We start from the raw sequence: 21,616 nt of genomic DNA on the forward strand, positions 1-21,616 counted from the left end.
ATATCTTAGTGTAGTTTTGATTTGCATTTCCCTGATGATTAGCGATGATGAACATCTTTTCATGTGTCTATTGGCCATGTTCATATCTTCTTTTGAGAAATGTCTGTTCATGTCCTCTGCCCATTTTTTGATCGGGTTGTTTGTTTTTTTGTTGTTAAGCAGTGTGAGTTCTTTGTACCTATTCTCCTCAAACTGTTCCAGAAAATTGAGAAAGATGGAGAACTCCCTAACACATTCTATGAAGCCAACATCACTCTGATCCCCAAACCTGACAAGGACAACACAAAGAAGGAGAACTACAGGCCGATATCACTGATGAACATAGATGCAAAAATCCTCAACCAAATTTTGGCAAACCGATTACAGCAATACATCAAAAAGATTATACACCATGATCAAGTGGGATTTATACCAGGGACACAGGGATGGTTCAACACCCGCAAGTCAATCAACGTGATACACTACATCAACAAAATGAAAAACAAAAACCACATGATCATCTCAATAGACGCAGAGAAAGCATTCGACAAGATCCAACACCCATTTATGATAAAAACCCTCAGTAAAATGGGTATAGAAGGAAAGTACCTCAACATAATAAAGGCCAATATATGATAGACCCACAGCCAACATCATACTCAATGGACAAAAGCTGAAAGCCATCCCTCTGAGGACAGGAACAAGACAAGGGTGCCCACTTTCACCACTCCTATTCAACATAGTACTGGAGGTGCTGGCCAGAGCAATTCGGCAGGAAAAAAAAATGAAAGGAATCCAAATAGGTAACGAAGAAGTAAAACTCGCGTTGTTTGCAGACGACATGATCTTATACATAGAAAACCCCAAAGAATCCACAGAAAAACTATTAGAAATAATCAACAACTACAGCAAAGCAGCAGGGTATAAAATCAACGGGCCCCAAAGCATCTTGCTTCCAGCTCTCTGGGAAGCTAAGAAACAACTCGCTCTGCACAGTGCTCTAACAGCCTACCGGGAACATCTCTTACAAAGGCCTGTGAAACGCAGTTTCTTTGCGGGCCTGATCTGGCTGAAGTAGAACTTCTGCTCGGGGTGTGCTACATTGCCCTAGAGCTGCAAGGCACAAAGTGCTGCCTTCTTTCCAAAGGGTGAGAAGGGCCCCAAAGCATCTTGCTTCCAGCTCTTTGGGAAGCTAAGAAACAAGTCGCTCTGCACAGTGCTCTAACAGCCTACCGGGAACGTCTCTTACAAGGGCCTGTGAAATGAACTTTCTTTGCAGGCCTGACCTGGCAGAAGTAGAACATCTGCTCTGGGTGTGCTACATTGCCCTAGAGATGCAAGGCACAAAGTGCTGCCTTCTTTCCTTAAGGGCAGATGACCCCTAAAGCATCTTGCTTCCAGCTCGTTGGGAAGCTAAGAAACAACTCGCTCTGCACAGTGCTCTAACAGCCTACCGGGAACATCTCTCACAAAGGCCTGTGAAACGCAGTTTCTTTGCGGGCCTGATCTGGTTGAAGTAGAACTCCTGCTCGGGGTGTGCTACATTGCAGTAGAGCTGCAAGGCAAAAAGTGCTGCCTTCTTTCCAAAGGGTGAGAAGGGCCCCAAAGTATCTTGCTTCCAGCTCTTTGGGAAGCTAAGAAACAACTCGCTCTGCACAGTGCTCTAACAGCCTACCGGGAACATCTCTTACAAAGGCCTGTGAAACGCAGTTTCTTTGCGGGCCTGATCTGGCTGAAGTAGAACTTCTGCTGTGGGTGTGCTACATTGCCCTAGAGCTGCAAGGCAGAAAGTGCTGCGTTCTTTCCATAGGGGCAGATGGGCCCCAAAGCATCTTTTTTTTTTTTGTTTGTTTATTAATGTTATGATGGATTACAAGCTTGTGAAATTTCAGTTGTACATTTTTGTTAGTCATGTTGTGGGAACACCACTTCCCCCTCCGTGCCCTCCCCCCACCCCCCCTTTTCCCTGGTAACCACCCATCAGATCTCCTTCTCAATATACTAATTTCCACCTATGAGTGGAGTCATATAGAGTTCGTCTTTCTCTGACTGACTTATTTCGCTTAACATAATGCCCTCGAGGTCCATCCACATTGTTGTGAAGGGGCCAATGTCGTCTTTTTTTATGGCTGAGTAGTATTCCATTGTGTATATATACCACATCTTCTTTATCCAATCATGAGTTTCTGGGCATGTAGGCAGGTTCCACGTCTTGGCTATTGTAAATAATACTGCGATGAACATAGGGGTGCAACGGACTCTTGAGATATCTGATATCAGGTTCTTAGGATAGATACCCAGTAATGGGATGGCTGGGTCATAGGGTATTTCTATTTTTAACTTTTTGAGAAATCTCCATACTGTTTTCCATAGTGGCTGTACCAGTTTGCATTCCCACCAACAGTGTATGAGGGTTCCTCTTTCTCCACAACCTCTCCCACATTTGTCGTTCTTGGTTTTGGATGTTTTTGCCAATCTAACGGGGGTAAGGTGATATCTTAGTGTAGTTTTGATTTGCATTTCCCTGATGATTAGCGATGATGAACATCTTTTCATGTGTCTATTGGCCATGTTCATATCTTCTTTGGAGAAATGTCTGTTCATGTCCTCTGCCCATTTTTTGATCGGGTTGTTTGTTTCTTTGTTGTTAAGCAGTATGAGTTCTTTGTACCTATTCTCCTCAAACTGTTCCAGAAAATTGAGAAAGATGGAGAACTCCCTAACACATTCTATGAAGCCAACATCACTCTGATCCCCAAACCTGACAAGGACAACACAAAGAAGGAGAACTACAGGCCGATATCACTGATGAACATAGATGCAAAAATCCTCAACCAAATTTTGGCAAACCGATTACAGCAATACATCAAAAAGATTATACACCATGATCAAGTGGGATTTATACCAGGGACACAGGGATGGTTCAACACCCGCAAGTCAATCAACGTGATACACTACATCAACAAAATGAAAAACAAAAACCACATGATCATCTCAATAGACGCAGAGAAAGCATTCGACAAGATCCAACACCCATTTATGATAAAAACCCTCAGTAAAATGGGTATAGAAGGAAAGTACCTCAACATAATAAAGGCCAATATATGATAGACCCACAGCCAACATCATACTCAATGGACAAAAGCTGAAAGCCATCCCTCTGAGGACAGGAACAAGACAAGGGTGCCCACTTTCACCACTCCTATTCAACATAGTACTGGAGGTGCTGGCCAGAGCAATTCGGCAGGAAAAAAAAATGAAAGGAATCCAAATAGGTAACGAAGAAGTAAAACTCGCGTTGTTTGCAGACGACATGATCTTATACATAGAAAACCCCAAAGAATCCACAGAAAAACTATTAGAAATAATCAACAACTACAGCAAAGCAGCAGGGTATAAAATCAACGGGCCCCAAAGCATCTTGCTTCCAGCTCTCTGGGAAGCTAAGAAACAACTCGCTCTGCACAGTGCTCTAACAGCCTACCGGGAACATCTCTTACAAAGGCCTGTGAAACGCAGTTTCTTTGCGGGCCTGATCTGGCTGAAGTAGAACTTCTGCTCGGGGTGTGCTACATTGCCCTAGAGCTGCAAGGCACAAAGTGCTGCCTTCTTTCCAAAGGGTGAGAAGGGCCCCAAAGCATCTTGCTTCCAGCTCTTTGGGAAGCTAAGAAACAAGTCGCTCTGCACAGTGCTCTAACAGCCTACCGGGAACGTCTCTTACAAGGGCCTGTGAAATGAACTTTCTTTGCAGGCCTGACCTGGCAGAAGTAGAACATCTGCTCTGGGTGTGCTACATTGCCCTAGAGATGCAAGGCACAAAGTGCTGCCTTCTTTCCTTAAGGGCAGATGACCCCTAAAGCATCTTGCTTCCAGCTCGTTGGGAAGCTAAGAAACAACTCGCTCTGCACAGTGCTCTAACAGCCTACCGGGAACATCTCTCACAAAGGCCTGTGAAACGCAGTTTCTTTGCGGGCCTGATCTGGTTGAAGTAGAACTCCTGCTCGGGGTGTGCTACATTGCAGTAGAGCTGCAAGGCACAAAGTGCTGCCTTCTTTCCAAAGGGTGAGAAGGGCCCCAAAGTATCTTGCTTCCAGCTCTTTGGGAAGCTAAGAAACAACTCGCTCTGCACAGTGCTCTAACAGCCTACCGGGAACATCTCTTACAAAGGCCTGTGAAACGCAGTTTCTTTGCGGGCCTGATCTGGCTGAAGTAGAACTTCTGCTGTGGGTGTGCTACATTGCCCTAGAGCTGCAAGGCAGAAAGTGCTGCGTTCTTTCCATAGGGGCAGATGGGCCCCAAAGCATCTTTTTTTTTTTTTTTGTTTATTAATGTTATGATGGATTACAAGCTTGTGAAATTTCAGTTGTACATTTTTGTTAGTCATGTTGTGGGAACACCACTTCCCCCTCCGTGCCCTCCCCCCACCCCCCCTTTTCCCTGGTAACCACCCATCAGATCTCCTTCTCAATATACTAATTTCCACCTATGAGTGGAGTCATATAGAGTTCGTCTTTCTCTGACTGACTTATTTCGCTTAACATAATGCCCTCGAGGTCCATCCACATTGTTGTGAAGGGGCCACTTTCGTCTTTTTTTATGGCTGAGTAGTATTCCATTGTGTATATATACCACATCTTCTTTATCCAGTCATCAGTTTCTGGGCATGTAGGCTGGTTCCACGTCTTGGCTATTGTAAATAATGCTGCGATGAACATAGGGGTGCAACGGACTCTTGAGATATCTGATATCAGGTTCTTAGGATAGATACCCAGTAATGGGATGGCTGGGTCATAGGGTATTTCTATTTTTAACTTTTTGAGAAATCTCCATACTGTTTTCCATAGTGGCTGTACCAGTTTGCATTCCCACCAACAGTGTATGAGGGTTCCTCTTTGTCCACAACCTCTGCAACATTTGTCGTTCTTGGTTTTGGATGTTTTTGCCAATCTAACGGGGGTAAGGTGATATCTTAGTGTAGTTTTGATTTGCATTTCCCTGATGATTAGCGATGATGAACATCTTTTCATGTGTCTATTGGCCATGTTCATATCTTCTTTGGAGAAATGTCTGTTCATGTCCTCTGCCGATTTTTTGATCGGGTTGTTTGTTTTTTTGTTGTTAAGCAGTGTGAGTTCTTTGTACCTATTCTCCTCAAACTGTTCCAGAAAATTGAGAAAGATGGAGAACTCCCTAACACATTCTATGAAGCCAACATCACTCTGATCCCCAAACCTGACAAGGACAACACAAAGAAGGAGAACTACAGGCCGATATCACTGATGAACATAGATGCAAAAATCCTCAACCAAATTTTGGCAAACCGATTACAGCAATACATCAAAAAGATTATACACCATGATCAAGTGGGATTTATACCAGGGACACAGGGATGGTTCAACACCCGCAAGTCAATCAACGTGATACACTACATCAACAAAATGAAAAACAAAAACCACATGATCATCTCAATAGACGCAGAGAAAGCATTCGACAAGATCCAACACCCATTTATGATAAAAACCCTCAGTAAAACGGGTATAGAAGGAAAGTACCTCAACATAATAAAGGCCATATATGATAGACCCACAGCCAACATCATACTCAATGGACAAAAGCTGAAAGCCATCCCTCTGAGGACAGGAACAAGACAAGGGTGCCCACTTTCACCACTCCTATTCAACATAGTACTGGAGGTGCTGGCCAGAGCAATTCGGCAGGAAAAAAAAATGAAAGGAATCCAAATAGGTAACGAAGAAGTAAAACTCGCGTTGTTTGCAGACGACATGATCTTATACATAGAAAACCCCAAAGAATCCACAGAAAAACTATTAGAAATAATCAACAACTACAGCAAAGCAGCAGGGTATAAAATCAACGGGCCCCAAAGCATCTTGCTTCCAGCTCTCTGGGAAGCTAAGAAACAACTCGCTCTGCACAGTGCTCTAACAGCCTACCGGGAACATCTCTTACAAAGGCCTGTGAAACGCAGTTTCTTTGCGGGCCTGATCTGGCTGAAGTAGAACTTCTGCTCGGGGTGTGCTACATTGCCCTAGAGCTGCAAGGCACAAAGTGCTGCCTTCTTTCCAAAGGGTGAGAAGGGCCCAAAAGCATAGTGCTTCCAGCTCTTTGGGAAGCTAAGAACAAGTCGCTCTGCACAGTGCTCTAACAGCCTACCGGGAACGTCTCTTACAAGGGCCTGTGAAACGAAGTTTCTTTGCAGGCCTGACCTGGCAGAAGTAGAACATATGCTCTGGGTGTGCTACATTGCCCTAGAGATGCAAGGCACAAAGTGCTGCCTTCTTTCCAAAGGGTGAGAAGGGCCCCAAAGCATCTTGCTTCCAGCTCTCTGGGAAGCTAAGAAACAAGTCGCTCTGCGCAGTGCTCTTACAGCCTACCGGGAACATCTCTTACAAAGGCCTGTGAAACGAAGTTTCTTTGCAGGCCTGACCTGGGAGAAGTAGAACATCTGCTCTGGGTGTGCTACATTGCCCTAGAGCTGCAAGGCACAAAGTGCTGAATTCTTTCCTTAAGGGCAGATGGCCCCTAAAGCATCTTGCTTCCAGCTCGTTGGGAAGCTAAGAAACAACTCGCTCTGCTCAGTGCTCTAACAGCCTACCGGGAACATCTCTTACAAAGGCCTGTGAAACGCAGTTTCTTTGCGGGCCTGATCTGGCTGAAGTAGAACTTCTGCTCGGGGTGTGCCACATTGCCATAGAGCTGCAAGGCACAAAGTGCTGCCTTCTTTCCAAAGGGTGAGAAGGGCCCCAAAGTATCTTGCTTCCAGCTCTTTGGGAAGCTAAGAAACAAGTCGCTCTGCACAGTGCTCTAACAGCCTACCGGGAACATCTCTTACAAGGGCCTGTGAAACGAAGTTTCTTTGCAGGCCTGATCTGGCTGAAGTAGAACTTCTGCTGTGGGTGTGCTACATTGCCCTAGAGCTGCAAGGCACAAAGTGCTGCCTTCTTTCCAAAGGATGAGAAGGGCCCCAAAGCATCTTGATTCCAGCTCTTTGGGAAGCTAAGAAAGAAGTCGCTCTGCACAGTGCTCTAACAGCCTACCGGGAACATCTCTTACAAATGCCTGTGAAACGCAGTTTCTTTGCGGGCCTGATCTGGCTGAAGTAGAACTTCTGCTCTGGGTGTGCTACATTGCCCTAGAGCTGCAAGGCTGAAAGTGCGGCGTTCTTTCCATAGGGGCAGATGGGCCCCAAAGCATCTTTTTTTTTGTTGTTGTTGTTTATTAATGTTATGATGGATTACAAGCTTGTGAAATTTCAGTTGTACATTTTTGTTAGTCATGTTGTGGGAACACCACTTCCCCCTCCGTGCCCTCCCCCCACCCCCCCTTTTCCCTGGTAACCACCCATCAGATCTCCTTCTCAATATACTAATTTCCACCTATGAGTGGAGTCATATAGAGTTCGTCTTTCTCTGACTGACTTATTTCGCTTAACATAATGCCCTCGAGGTCCATCCACATTGTTGTGAATGGGCCAATGTCGTCTTTTTTTATGGCTGAGTAGTATTCCGTTGTGTATATATACCACATCTTCTTTATCCAATCATCAGTTTCTGGGCATGTAGGCTGGTTCCACGTCTTGGCTATTGTAAATAATGCTGCGATGAACATAGGGGTGCAACGGACTCTTGAGATATCTGATATCAGGTTCTTAGGATAGATACCCAGTAATGGGATGGCTGGGTCATAGGGTATTTCTATTTTTAACTTTTTGAGAAATCTCCATACTGTTTTCCATAGTGGCTGTACCAGTTTGCATTCCCACCAACAGTGTATGAGGGTTCCTCTTTCTCCACAACCTCTCCCACATTTGTCGTTCTTGGTTTTGGATGTTTTTGCCAATCTAACGGGGGTAAGGTGATATCTTAGTGTAGTTTTGATTTGCATTTCCCTGATGATTAGCGATGATGAACATCTTTTCATCTGTCTATTGGCCATGTTCATATCTTCTTTGGAGAAATGTCTGATCATGTCCTCTGCCCATTTTTTGATCGGGTTGTTTGTTTTTTTGTTGTTAAGCAGTGTGAGTTCTTTGTACCTATTCTCCTCAAACTGTTCCAGAAAATTGAGAAAGATGGAGAACTCCCTAACACATTCTATGAAGCCAACATCACTCTGATCCCCAAACCTGACAAGGACAACACAAAGAAGGAGAACTACAGGCCGATATCACTGATGAACATAGATGCAAAAATCCTCAACCAAATTTTGGCAAACCGATTACAGCAATACATCAAAAAGATTATACACCATGATCAAGTGGGATTTATACCAGGGACACAGGGATGGTTCAACACCCGCAAGTCAATCAACGTGATACACTACATCAACAAAATGAAAAACAAAAACCACATGATCATCTCAATAGACGCAGAGAAAGCATTCGACAAGATCCAACACCCATTTATGATAAAAACCCTCCGTAAAATGGGTATAGAAGGAAACTACCTCAACATAATAAAGGCCATATATGATAGACCCACAGCCAACATCATACTCAATGGACAAAAGCTGAAAGCCATCCCTCTGAGGACAGGAACAAGACAAGGGTGCCCACTTTCACCACTCCTATTCAACATAGTACTGGAGGTGCTGGCCAGAGCAATTCGGCAGGAAAAAAAAATGAAAGGAATCCAAATAGGTAACGAAGAAGTAAAACTCGCGTTGTTCGCAGACGACATGATCCTATACATAGAAAACCCCAAAGAATCCACAGAAAAACTATTAGAAATAATCAACAACTACAGCAAAGTAGCAGGGTATAAAATTAACGGGCCCCAAAGCATCTTGCTTCCAGCTCTCTGGGAAGCTAAGAAACAACTCGCTCTGCACAGTGCTCTAACAGCCTACCGGGAACATCTCTTACAAAGGCCTGTGAAACGCAGTTTCTTTGCGGGCCTGATCTGGCTGAAGTAGAACTTCTGCTCGGGGTGTGCTACATTGCCCTAGAGCTGCAAGGCACAAAGTGCTGCCTTCTTTCCAAAGGGTGAGAAGGGCCCCAAAGCATCTTGCTTCCAGCTCTCTGGGAAGCTAAGAAACAAGTCGCTCTGCGCAGTGCTCTTACAGCCTATCGGGAACATCTCTTACAAAGGCCTGTGAAACGAAGTTTCTTTGCAGGCCTGAACTGGGAGAAGTAGAACATCTGCTCTGGGTGTGCTACATTGCCCTAGAGATGCAAGGCACAAAGTGCTGCCTTCTTTCCTTAAGGGCAGATGGCCCCTAAAGCATCTTGCTTCCAGCTCGTTGGGAAGCTAAGAACAACTCGCTCTGCACAGTGCTCTAACAGCCTACCGGGAACATCTCTTACAAAGGCCTGTGAAACGCAGTTTCTTTGCAGGCCTGATCTGGCTGAAGTAGAACTTCTGCTGTGGGTGTGCTACATTGCCCTAGAGCTGCAAGGCAGAAAGTGCTGCGTTCTTTCCATAGGGGCAGATGGGCCCCAAAGCATCTTTTTTGTTGTTGTTGTTGTTTATTAATGTTATGATGGATTACAAGCTTGTGAAATTTCAGTTGTACATTTTTGTTAGTCATGTTGTGGGAACACCACTTCCCCCTCCGTGCCCTCCCCCCACCCCCCCTTTTCCCTGGTAACCACCCATCAGATCTCCTTCTCAATATACTAATTTCCACCTATGAGTGGAGTCATATAGAGTTCGTCTTTCTCTGACTGACTTATTTCGCTTAACATAATGCCCTCGAGGTCCATCCACATTGTTGTGAAGGGGCCAATGTCGTCTTTTTTTATGGCTGAGTAGTATTCCATTGTGTATATATACCACATCTTCTTTATCCAATCATCAGTTTCTGGGCATGTAGGCTGGTTCCACGTCATGGCTATTGTAAATAATGCTGTGATGAACATAGGGGTGCAACGGACTCTTGAGATATCTGATATCAGGTTCTTAGGATAGATACCCAGTAATGGGATGGCTGGCTCATAGGGTATTTCTATTTTTAACTTTTTGAGAAATCTCCATACTGTTTTCCATAGTGGCTGTACCAGTTTGCATTCCCACCAACAGTGTATGAGGGTTCCTCTTTCTCCACAACCTCTCCAACATTCGTCGTTCTTGGTTTTGGATGTTTTTGCCAATCTAACGGGGGTAAGGTGATATCTTAGTGTAGTTTTGATTTGCATTTCCCTGATGATTAGCGATGATGAACATCTTTTCATGTGTCTATTGGCCATGTTCATATCTTCCTTTGAGAAATGTCTGTTCATGTCCTCTGCCCATTTTTTGATCGGGTTGTTTGTTTTTTTGTTGTTAAGCAGTGTGAGTTCTTTGTACCTATTCTCCTCAAACTGTTCCAGAAAATTGAGAAAGATGGAGAACTCCCTAACACATTCTATGAAGCCAACATCACTCTGATCCCCAAACCTGACAAGGACAACACAAAGAAGGAGAACTACAGGCCGATATCACTGATGAACATAGATGCAAAAATCCTCAACAAAATTTTGGCAAACCGATTACAGCAATACATCAAAAAGATTATACACCATGATCAAGTGGGATTTATACCAGGGACACAGGGATGGTTCAACACCCGCAAGTCAATCAACGTGATACACTACATCAACAAAATGAAAAACAAAAACCACATGATCATCTCAATAGACGCAGAGAAAGCATTCGACAAGATCCAACACCCATTTATGATAAAAACCCTCAGTAAAATGGGTATAGAAGGAAAGTACCTCAAAATAATAAAGGCCATATATGATAGACCCACAGCCAACATCATACTCAATGGACAAAAGCTGAAAGCCATCCCTCTGAGGACAGGAACAAGACAAGGGTGCCCACTTTCACCACTCCTATTCAACATAGTACTGGAGGTGCTGGCCAGAGCAATTCGGCAGGAAAAAAAAATGAAAGGAATCCAAATAGGTAACGAAGAAGTAAAACTCGCGTTGTTTGCAGACGACATGATCTTATACATAGAAAACCCCAAAGAATCCACAGAAAAACTATTAGAAATAATCAACAACTACAGCAAAGTAGCAGGGTATAAAATTAACGGGCCCCAAAGCATCTTGCTTCCAGCTCTCTGGGAAGCTGAGAAACAAGTCGCTCTGCACAGTGCTCTAACAGCCTACCGGGAACATCTCTTACAAGGGCCTGTGAAACAAAGTTTCTTTGCAGGCCAGATCTGGCTGAAGTAGAACTTCTGCTGTGGGTGTGCTACATTGCCCTAGAGCTGCAAGGCACAAAGTGCTGCCTTCTTTCCAAAGGGTGAGAAGGGCCCCAAAGCATCTTGCTTCCGGCTCTCTGGGAAGCTAAGAAACAAGTCGCTCTGCACAGTGCTCTTACAGCCTACCGGGAACATCTCTTACAAAGGCCTGTTTAACGAAGTTTCTTTGCAGGCCTTACCGGGGAGAAGTAGAACATCTGCTCTGGGTGTGCTACATTGCCCTAGAGCTGCAAGGCACAAAGTGCTGCCTTCTTTCCTTAAGGGCAGATGGCCCCTAAAGCATCTTGCTTCCAGCTCGTTGGGAAGCTAAGAAACAACTCGCTCTGCACAGTGCTCTAACAGCCTACAGGGAACATCTCTTACAAAGGCCTGTGAAACGAAGTATCTTTGCATGCCAGATCTGGCTGAAGTAGAACTTCTGCTCAGGGTGTGCTGCATTGCCCTAGAGCTGCAAGGCACAAAGTGCTGCGTTCTTTCCATAGGGGCAGATGGGCCCCAAAGCATCTTGCTTCCAGCTCTCTGGGAAGCTAAGAAACTAGTCGCTCTGCACAGTGCTCTTACAGCCTACCGGGAACATCTCCTACAAGGTCCTGTGAAACGAAGTTTCTTTGCAGGCCTGACCTGGCAGAAGTAGAACATCTGCTCTGGGTGTGCTACATTGCCCTAGAGCTGCAAGGCACAAAGTGCTGCCTTCTTTCCTTAAGGGCAGATGGCCACTAAAGCATCTTGCTTCCAGCTCGTTGGGAAGCTAAGAAACAACTCGCTCTGCACAGTGCTCTAACAGCCTACAGGGAACATCTCTTACAAAGGCCTGTGAAACGCAGTTTCTTTGCAGCCCAGATCTCCCTGAAGTAGAACTTCTGCTCTGGGTGTGCTACATTGCCCTAGAGCTGCAAGGCACAAAGTGCTGCCTTCTTTCCAAAGGGTGAGAAGGGCCCCAAAGCATCTTGCTTCCGGCTCTCTGGGAAGCTAAGAAACAAGTCATTCTGCACAGTGCTCTTACAGCCTACCGGGAACATCTCTTACAAAGGCCTGTGAAACGAACTTTCTTTGCAGGCCTGACCTGGAAGAAGTAGAACATCTGCTCTGGGTGTGCTACATTGCCCTAGAGCTGCAAGGCACAAAGTGCTGCCTTCTTTCCTTAAGGGCAGATGACCCCTAAAGTATCTTGCTTCCAGCTCTTTGGGAAGCTAAGAAACAACTCACTCTGCACAGTGCTCTAACAGCCTACCGGGAACATCTCTTACAAAGGCCTGTGAAACGCAGTTTCTTTGCGGGCCTGATCTGGCTGAAGTAGAACTTCTGCTCTGGGTGTGCTACATTGCCCTAGAGCTGCAAGGCACAAAGTGCTGCCTTCTTTCCAAAGGGTGAGAAGGGCCCCAAAGCATCTTGCTTCCAGCTTTCTGGGAAGCTAAGAAACAAGTCGCTCTGCACAGTGCTCTTACAGCCTACCGGGAACATCTCTTACAAAGGCCTGTGAAACGAAATTTCTTTGCAGGCCTGACCTGGGAGAAGTAGAACATCTGCTCTGGGTGTGCTACATTGCCCTAGAGCTGAAAGGCACAAAGTGCTGCCTTCTTTCCTTAAGGGCAGATGGCCCCTAAAGCATCTTGCTTCCAGCTCTTTGGGAAGCTAAGAAACAACTCGCTCTGCACAGTACTCTAACAGCCTACAGGGAACATCTCTTACAAAGGCCTGTGAAACGAAGTATCTTTGCATGCCAGATCTGGCTGAAGTAGAACTTCTGCTCAGGGTGTGCTGCATTGCCCTAGAGCTGCAAGGCACAAAGTGCTGCGTTCTTTCCATAGGGGCAGATGGGCCCCAAAGCATCTTGCTTCCAGCTCTCTGGGAAGCTAAGAAACTAGTCGCTCTGCACAGTGCTCTTACAGCCTACCGGGAACATCTCCTACAAGGGCCTGTGAAACGAAGTTTCTTTGCAGGCCTGACCTGGCAGAAGTAGAACATCTGCTCTGGGTGTGCTCCATTGCCCTAGAGATGCAAGGCACAAAATGCTGCCTTCTTTCCTTAAGGGCAGATGGACCCTAAAGCATCTTGCTTCCAGCTCGTTGTGAAGCTAAGAAACAACTCGCTCTGCACAGTGCTCTAACAGCCTACAGGGAACATCTCTTACAAAGGCCTTTGAAACGCAGTTTCTTTGCAGGTGTGATGTAGCTGAAGTAGAACTTCTGCTCTGGGTGTGCTACATTGCCCTAGAGCTGCAAGGCACAAAGTGCTGCCTTCTTTCCAACGGGTGAGAAGGGCCCCAAAGCATCTTGCTTCCAGCTTTCTGGGAAGCTAAGAAACAAGTCGCTCTGCACAGTGCTCTTACAGCCTACCGGGAACATCTCTTACAAAGGCCTGTGAAACGAAGTTTCTTTGCAGGCCTGACCTGGGAGAAGTAGAACATCTGCTCTGGGTGTGCTACATTGCCCTAGAGCTGCAAGGCACAAAGTGCTGCCTTCTTTCCTTAAGGGCAGATGGCCCCTAAAGCATCTTACTTCCAGCTCTTTGGGAAGCTAAGAAACAAGTCGCTCTGCACAGTGCTCTTACAGCCTACCGGGAACATCTCTTACAAAGGCCTGTGAAACGAAGTTTCTTTGCAGGCCTGACCTGGGAGAAGTAGAACATCTGCTCTGGGTGTGCTACATTGCCCTAGAGCTGCAAGGCACAAAGTGCTGCCTTCTTTCCTTAAGGGCAGATGGCCCCTAAAGCATCTTGCTTCCAGCTCTTTGGGAAGCTAAGAAACAACTCGCTCTGCACAGTGCTCTAACAGCCTACCGGGAACATCTCTTACAAAGGCCTGTGAAATGCAGTTTCTTTGCGGGCCTGATACGGCTGGAGTAGAACTTCTGCTCTGGGTGAGCTACATTGCCCTAGAGCTGCAAGGCACAAAGTGCTACCTTCTTGCCAAAGGGTGAGAAGGGCCCCAAAGCATCTTGCTTCCAGCTCTTTGGGAAGCTAAGAAACAACTCGCGCTGCACAGTGCTCTAACAGCCTACCGGGAACATCTCTTACAAAGGCCTGTGAAACGCAGTTTCTTTGCGGGCCTGATCTGGCTGAAGTAGAACTTCTGCTCTGGGTGTGCTACATTGCCCTAGAGCTGCAAGGCAGAAAGTGCTGCGTTCTTTCCATAGGGGCAGATGGGCCCCAAAGCATCTTTTTTTTTTTTGTTTGTTTATTAATGTTATGATGGATTACAAGCTTGTGAAATTTCAGTTGTACATTTTTGTTAGTCATGTTGTGGGAACACCACTTCCCCCTCCGTGCCCTCCCCCACCCCCCCTTTTCCTTGGTAACCACCGATCAGATCTCCTTCTCAATATACTAATTTCCACCTATGAGTGGAGTCATATAGAGTTCGTCTTTCTCTGACTGACTTATTTCGCTTAACATAATGCCCTCGAGGTCCATCCACATTGTTGTGAATGGGCCAATGTCGTCTTTTTTTATGGCTGAGTAGTATTCCATTGTGTATATATACCACATCTTCTTTATCCAATCATCAGTTTCTGGGCATGTAGGCTGGTTCCACGTCTTGGCTATTGTAAATAATGCTGCGATGAACATAGGGGTGCAACGGACTCTTGAGATATCTGATATCAGGTTCTTAGGATAGATACCCAGTAATGGGATGGCTGGGTCATAGGGTATTTCTATTTTTAACTTTTTGAGAAATCTCCATACTGTTTTCCATAGTGGCTGTACCAGTTTGCATTCCCACCAACAGTGTATGAGGGTTCCTCTTTCTCCACAACCTCTCCCACATTTGTCGTTCTTGGTTTTGGATGTTTTTGCCAATCTAACGGGGGTAAGGTGATATCTTAGTGTAGTTTTGATTTGCATTTCCCTGATGATTAGCGATGATGAACATCTTTTCATGTGTCTATTGGCCATGTTCATATCTTCTTTTGAGAAATGTCTGTTCATGTCCTCTGCCCATTTTTTGATCGGGTTGTTTGTTTTTTTGTTGTTAAGCAGTGTGAGTTCTTTGTACCTATTCTCCTCAAACTGTTCCAGAAAATTGAGAAAGATGGAGAACTCCCTAACACATTCTATGAAGCCAACATCACTCTGATCCCCCAACCTGACAAGGACAACACAAAGAAGGAGAACTACAGGCCGATATCACTGATGAACATAGATGCAAAAATCCTCAACCAAATTTTGGCAAACCGATTACAGCAATACATCAAAAAGATTATACACCATGATCAAGTGGGATTTATACCAGGGACACAGGGATGGTTCAACACCCGCAAGTCAATCAACGTGATACACTACATCAACAAAATGAAAAACAAAAACCACATGATCATCTCAATAGACGCAGAGAAAGCATTCGACAAGATCCAACACCCATTTATGATAAAAACCCTCAGTAAAATGGGTATAGAAGGAAAGTACCTCAACATAATAAAGGCCATATATGATAGACCCACAGCCAACATCATACTCAATGGACAAAAGCTGACAGCCATCCCTCTGAGGACAGGAACAAGACAAGGGTGCCCACTTTCACCACTCCTATTCAACATAGTACTGGAGGTGCTGGCCAGAGCAATTCGGCAGGAAAAAAAAATGAAAGGAATCCAAATAGGTAACGAAGAAGTAAAACTCGCGTTGTTTGCAGACGACATGATCTTATACATAGAAAACCCCACAGAATCCACAGAAAAACTATTAGAAATAATCAACAACTACAGCAAAGTAGCAGGGTATAAAATTAACGGGCCCCAAAGCATCTTGCTTCCAGCTCTCTGGGAAGCTAAGAAACAACTCGCTCTGCACAGTGCTCTAACAGCCTACCGGGAACATCTCTTACAAAGGCCTGTGAAACGCAGTTTCGTTGCATGCCAGATCTGGCTGAAGTAGAACTTCCGCTCGGGGTGTGCTACATTGCCCTAGAGCTGCAAGGCACAAAGTGCTGCCTTCTTTCCAAAGGGTGAGAAGGGCCCCAAAGCATCTTGCTTCCGGCTCTCTGGGAAGCTAAGAAACAAGTCCCTCTGCACAGTGCTCTTACAGCCTACCGGGAACATCTCTTACAAAGGCCTGTGAAACGAAGTTTCTTTGCAGGCCTAACCTGGAAGAAGTAGAACATCTGCTCTGGGTGTGCTACATTGCCCTAGACCTGCAAGGCACAAAGTGCTGCCTTCTTGCCAAAGGGTGAGAAGGGCCCCAAAGCATCTTGCTTCCAGCTCTTTGGGAAGCTAAGAAACCACTCGCTCTGCACAGTGCTCTAACAGCCTACCGGGAACATCTCTTACAAAGGCCTGTGAAACGCAGTTTCTTTGCGGGCCTGATCTGGCTGAAGTAGAACTTCTGCTCTGGGTGTGCTACATTGCCCTAGAGCTGCAAGGCAGAAAGTGCTGCGTTCTTTCCATAGGGGCAGATGGGCCCCAAAGCATCTTTTTTTGTTTGTTTGTTTATTAATGTTATGATGGATTACAAGCTTGTGAAATTTCAGTTGTACATTTTTGTTAGTCATGTTGTGGGAACACCACTTCCCCCTCCGTGCCCTCCCCCACCCCCCCTTTTCCTTGGTAACCACCGATCAGATCTCCTTCTCAATATACTAATTTCCACCTATGAGTGGAGTCATATAGAGTTCGTCTTTCTCTGACTGACTTATTTCGCTTAACATAATGCCCTCGAGGTCCATCCACATTGTTGTGAAGGGGCCAATGTCGTCTTTTTTTATGGCTGAGTAGTATTCCATTGTGTATATATACCACATCTTCTTTATCCAATCATCAGTTTCTGGGCATGTAGGCTGGTTCCACGCCTTGGCCATTGTAAATAATGCTGCGATGAACATAGGGGTGCAACGGACTCTTGAGATATCTGATATCAGGTTCTTAGGATAGATACCCAGTAATGGGATGGCTGGGTCATAGGGTATTTCTATTTTTAACTTTTTGAGAAGTCTCCATACTGTTTTCCATAGTGGCTGTACCAGTTTGCATTCCCACCAACAGTGTATGAGGGTTCCTCTTTCTCCACAACCTCTCCCACATTTGTCGTTCTTGGTTTTGGATGTTTTTGCCAAGCTAACGGGGGTAAGGTGATATCTTAGTGTAGTTTTGATTTGCATTTCCCTGATGATTAGCGATGATGAACATCTTTTCATGTGTCTATTGGCCATGTTCATATCTTCTTTGGAGAAATATCTGTTCATGTCCTCTGCCCATTTTTTGATCGGGTTGTTTGTTTTTTTGTTGTTAAGCAGTGTGAGTTCTTTGTACCTATTCTCCTCAAACTGTTCCAGAAAATTGAGAAAGATGGAGAACTCCCTAACACATTCTATGAAGCCAACATCACTCTGATCCCCAAACCTGACAAGGACAACACAAAGAAGGAGAACTACAGGCCGATATCACTGATGAACATAGATGCAAAAATCCTCAACCAAATTTTGGCAAACCGATTACAGCAATACATCAAAAAGATTATACACCATGATCAAGTGGGATTTATACCAGGGACACAGGGATGGTTCAACACCCGCAAGTCAATCAACGTGATACACTACATCAACAAAATGAAAAACAAAAACCACATGATCATCTCAATAGACGCAGAGAAAGCATTCGACAAGATCCAACACCCATTTATGATAAAAACCCTCAGTCAAATGGGTATAGAAGGAAAGTACCTCAACATAATAAAGGCCATATATGATAGACCCACAGCCAACATCATACTGAATGGACAAAAGCTGAAAGCCATCCCTCTGAGGACAGGAACAAGACAAGGGTGCCCACTTTCACCACTCCTATTCAACATAGTACTGGAGGTGCTGGCCAGAGCAATTCGGCAGGAAAAAAAAATGAAAGGAATCCAAATCGGTAACGAAGAAGTAAAACTCGCGTTGTTGGCAGACGACATGATCTTATACATAGAAAACCCCACAGAATCCACAGAAAAACTATTAGAAATAATCAACAACTACAGCAAAGTAGCAGGGTATAAAATTAACGGGCCCCAAAGCATCTTGCTTCCAGCTCTCTGGGAAGCTAAGAAACAACTCGCTCTGCACAGTGCTCTAACAGCCTACCGGGAACATCTCTTACAAAGGCCTGTGAAACGCAGTTTCTTTGCGGGCCAGATCTGGCTGAAGTAGAACTTCCGCTCGGGGTGTGCTACATTGCCCTAGGGCTGCAAGGCACAAAGTGCTGCATTCTTTCCAAAGGGTGAGAAGGGCCCCAAAGCATCTTGCTTCCAGCTCTTTGGGAAGCTAAGAAACAAGTCGCTCTGCACAGTGTTCTAACAGCCTACCGGGAACATCTCTTACAAGGGCCTGTGAAACGAAGTTTCTTTGCAGGCCTGAACTGGGAGAAGTAGAACATCTGCTCTGGGTGTGCTACATTGCCCTAGAGATGCAAGGCACAAAGTGCTGCCTTCTTTCCTTAAGGGCAGATGGCCCCTAAAGCATCTTGCTTCCAGCTCTTTGGGAAGCTAAGAAACAACTCGCTCTGCACAGTGCTCTAACACCCTACAGGGAACATCTCTTACAAACGCCTGTGAAACGCAGTTTCTTTGCAGGCCTGACCGGGGAGAAGTAGAACATCTGCTCTGGGTGTGCTACATTGCCCTAGAGCTGCAAGGCACAAAGTGCTGCCTTCTTTCCAACGGGTGAGAAGGGCCCCAAAGCATCTTGCTTCCAGCTTTCTGGGAAGCTAAGAAACAAGTCGCTCTGCACAGTGCTCTTACAGCCTACCGGGAACATCTCTTACAAAGGCCTGTGAAACGAAGTTTCTTTGCAGGCCTGACCTGGGAGAAGTAGAACATCTGCTCTGGGTGTGCTACATTGCCCTAGAGCTGCAAGGCACAAAGTGCTGCCTTCTTTCCTTAAGGGCAGATGGCCCCTAAAGCATCTTGCTTCCAGCTCTTTGGGAAGCTAAGAAACAACTCGCTCTGCACAGTGCTCTAACAGCCTACAGGGAACATCTCTTACAAAGGCCTGTGAAACGAAGTTTCTTTGCATGCCAGATCTGGATGAAGTAGAACTTCTGCTCAGGGTGTGCTGCATTGCCCTAGAGCTGCAAGGCACAAAGTGCTGCGTTCTTTCCATAGGGGCAGATGGGCCCCAAAGCATCTTGCTTCCAGCTCTCTGGGAAGCTAAGAAACTAGTCGCTCTGCACAGTGCTCTTACAGCCTACCGGGAACATCTCCTACAAGGGCCTGTGAAACGAAGTTTCTTTGCAGGCCTGACCTGGGAGAAGTAGAACATCTGCTCTGGGTGTGCTACATTGCCCTAGAGCTGCAAGGCACAAAGTGCTGCCTTCTTTCCTTAAGGGCAGATGGCCCCTAAAGCATCTTGCTTCCAGCTCTTTGGGAAGCTAAGAAACAACTCGCTCTGCACAGTGCTCTAACAGCCTACCGGGAACATCTCTTACAAAGGCCTGTGAAACGCAGTTTCTTTGCAGGTGTGATGTAGCTGAAGTAGAACTTCTGCTCTGGGTGTGCTACATTGCCCTAGAGCTGCAAGGCACAAAGTGCTGCCTTCTTTCCAAAGGGTGAGAAGGGCCCCAAAGCATCTTGCTTCCGGCTCTCTGGGAAGCTAAGAAACAAGTCACTCTGCACAGTGCTCTTACAGCCTACCGGGAACATCTCTTACAAAGGCCTGTGAAACGCAGTTTCTTTGCAGGCCTGACATGGGAGAAGTAGAACATCTGCTCTGGGTGTGCTACATTGCCCTAGAGCTGCAAGGCACAAAGTGCTGCCTTCTTTCCTTAAGGGCAGATGGCCCATAAAGCATCTTGCTTCCAGCTCGTTGGGAAGCTAAGAAACAACTCGCTCTGCACAGTGCTCTAACAGCCTACCGGGAACATCTCTCACAAAGGCCTGTGAAATGCAGTTTCTTTGCGGGCCTTATCTGGCTGAAGTAGAACTTCTGCTGTGGGTGTGCTACATTGCCCTAGAGCTGCAAGGTACAAAGTGCTGCCTTCTTTCCAAAGGGTGAGAAGGGCCCCAAAGCATCTTGCTTCCGGCTGTTTGGGAAGCTGAGAAACAAGTCGCTCTGCACAGTGCTCTAACAGCCTACCGGGAACATCTCTTACAAAGGCCTGTGAAACGCAGTTTCTTTGCAGGCCAGATCTGGCTGAAGTAGAACTTCTGCTTGGGGTGTGCTCCATTGCCCGAGAGCTGCAAGGCACAAAGTGCTGCCTTCTTTCCAAAGGGTGAGAAGGGCCCCAAAGCATCTTGCTTCCGGCTCTCTGGGAAGCTAAGAAACAAGTCGCTCTGCACAGTGCTCTTACAGCCTACCGGGAACATCTCTTACAAAGGCCTGTTTAACGAAGTTTCTTTGCAGGCCTGACCTGGGAGAAGTAGAACATCTGCTCTGGGTGTGCTACATTGCCCTAGAGCTGCAAGGCACAAAGTGCTGCCTTCTTTCCTTAAGGGCAGATGGCCCCTAAAGCATCTTGCTTCCAGCTCGTTGGGAAGCTAAGAAAAAACTCGCTCTTCACAGTGCTCTAACAGCCTACCGGGAACATCTCTCACAAAGGCCTGTGAAATGCAGTTTCTTTGCGGGCCTGATCTGGCTGAAGTAGAACTTCTGCTGTGGGTGTGCTACATTGCCCTAGACCTGCAAGGTACAAAGTGCTGCCTTCTTTCCAAAGGGTGAGAAGAGCCCCAAAGCATCTTGCTTCCGGCTGTTTGGGAAGCTGAGAAACAAGTCGCTCTGCACACTGCTCTAACAGCCTACCGGGAACATCTCTTACAAAGGCCTGTGAAACGCAGTTTCTTTGCAGGCCAGATCTGGCTGAAGTAGAACTTCTGCTCGGGGTGTGCTACATTGCCCGAGAGCTGCAAGGCACAAAGTGCTGCCTTCTTTCCAAAGGGTGAGAAGGGCCCCAAAGCATCTTGCTTCCGGCTCTCTGGGAAGCTAAGAAACAAGTCGCTCTGCACAGTGCTCTTACAGCCTACTGGGAACATCTCTTACAAAGGCCTGTTTAACGAAGTTTCTTTGCAGGCCTGACCTGGGAGAAGTAGAACATCTGCTCTGGGTGTGCTACATTGCCCTAGACCTGCAAGGCACAAAGTGCTGCCTTCTTTCCTTAAGGGCAGATGGCCCCTAAAGCATCTTGCTTCCAGCTCGTTGGGAAGCTTAGAAACAACTCGCTCTGCACAGTGCTCTAACAGCCTACCGAGAACATCTCTTACAAAGGCCTGTGAAATGCAGTTTCTTTGCGGGCCTGATCTGGCTGAAGTAGAACTTCTGCTGTGGGTGTGCTACATTGCCCTAGAGCTGCAAGGTACAAAGTGCTGCCTTCTTTCCAAAGGGTGAGAAAGGCCCCAAAGCATCTTGCTTCCGGCTGTTTGGGAAGCTGAGAAACAAGTCGCTCTGCACAGTGCTCTAACAGCCTACCGGGAACATCTCTTACAAAGGCCTGTGAAACGCACTTTCTTTGCAGGCCAGATC

The sequence above is a fragment of the Equus asinus genome, chromosome 1, assembly GCF_041296235.1.
Source record: "Equus asinus isolate D_3611 breed Donkey chromosome 1, EquAss-T2T_v2, whole genome shotgun sequence".
Lineage (NCBI taxonomy): Eukaryota > Metazoa > Chordata > Mammalia > Perissodactyla > Equidae > Equus > Equus asinus.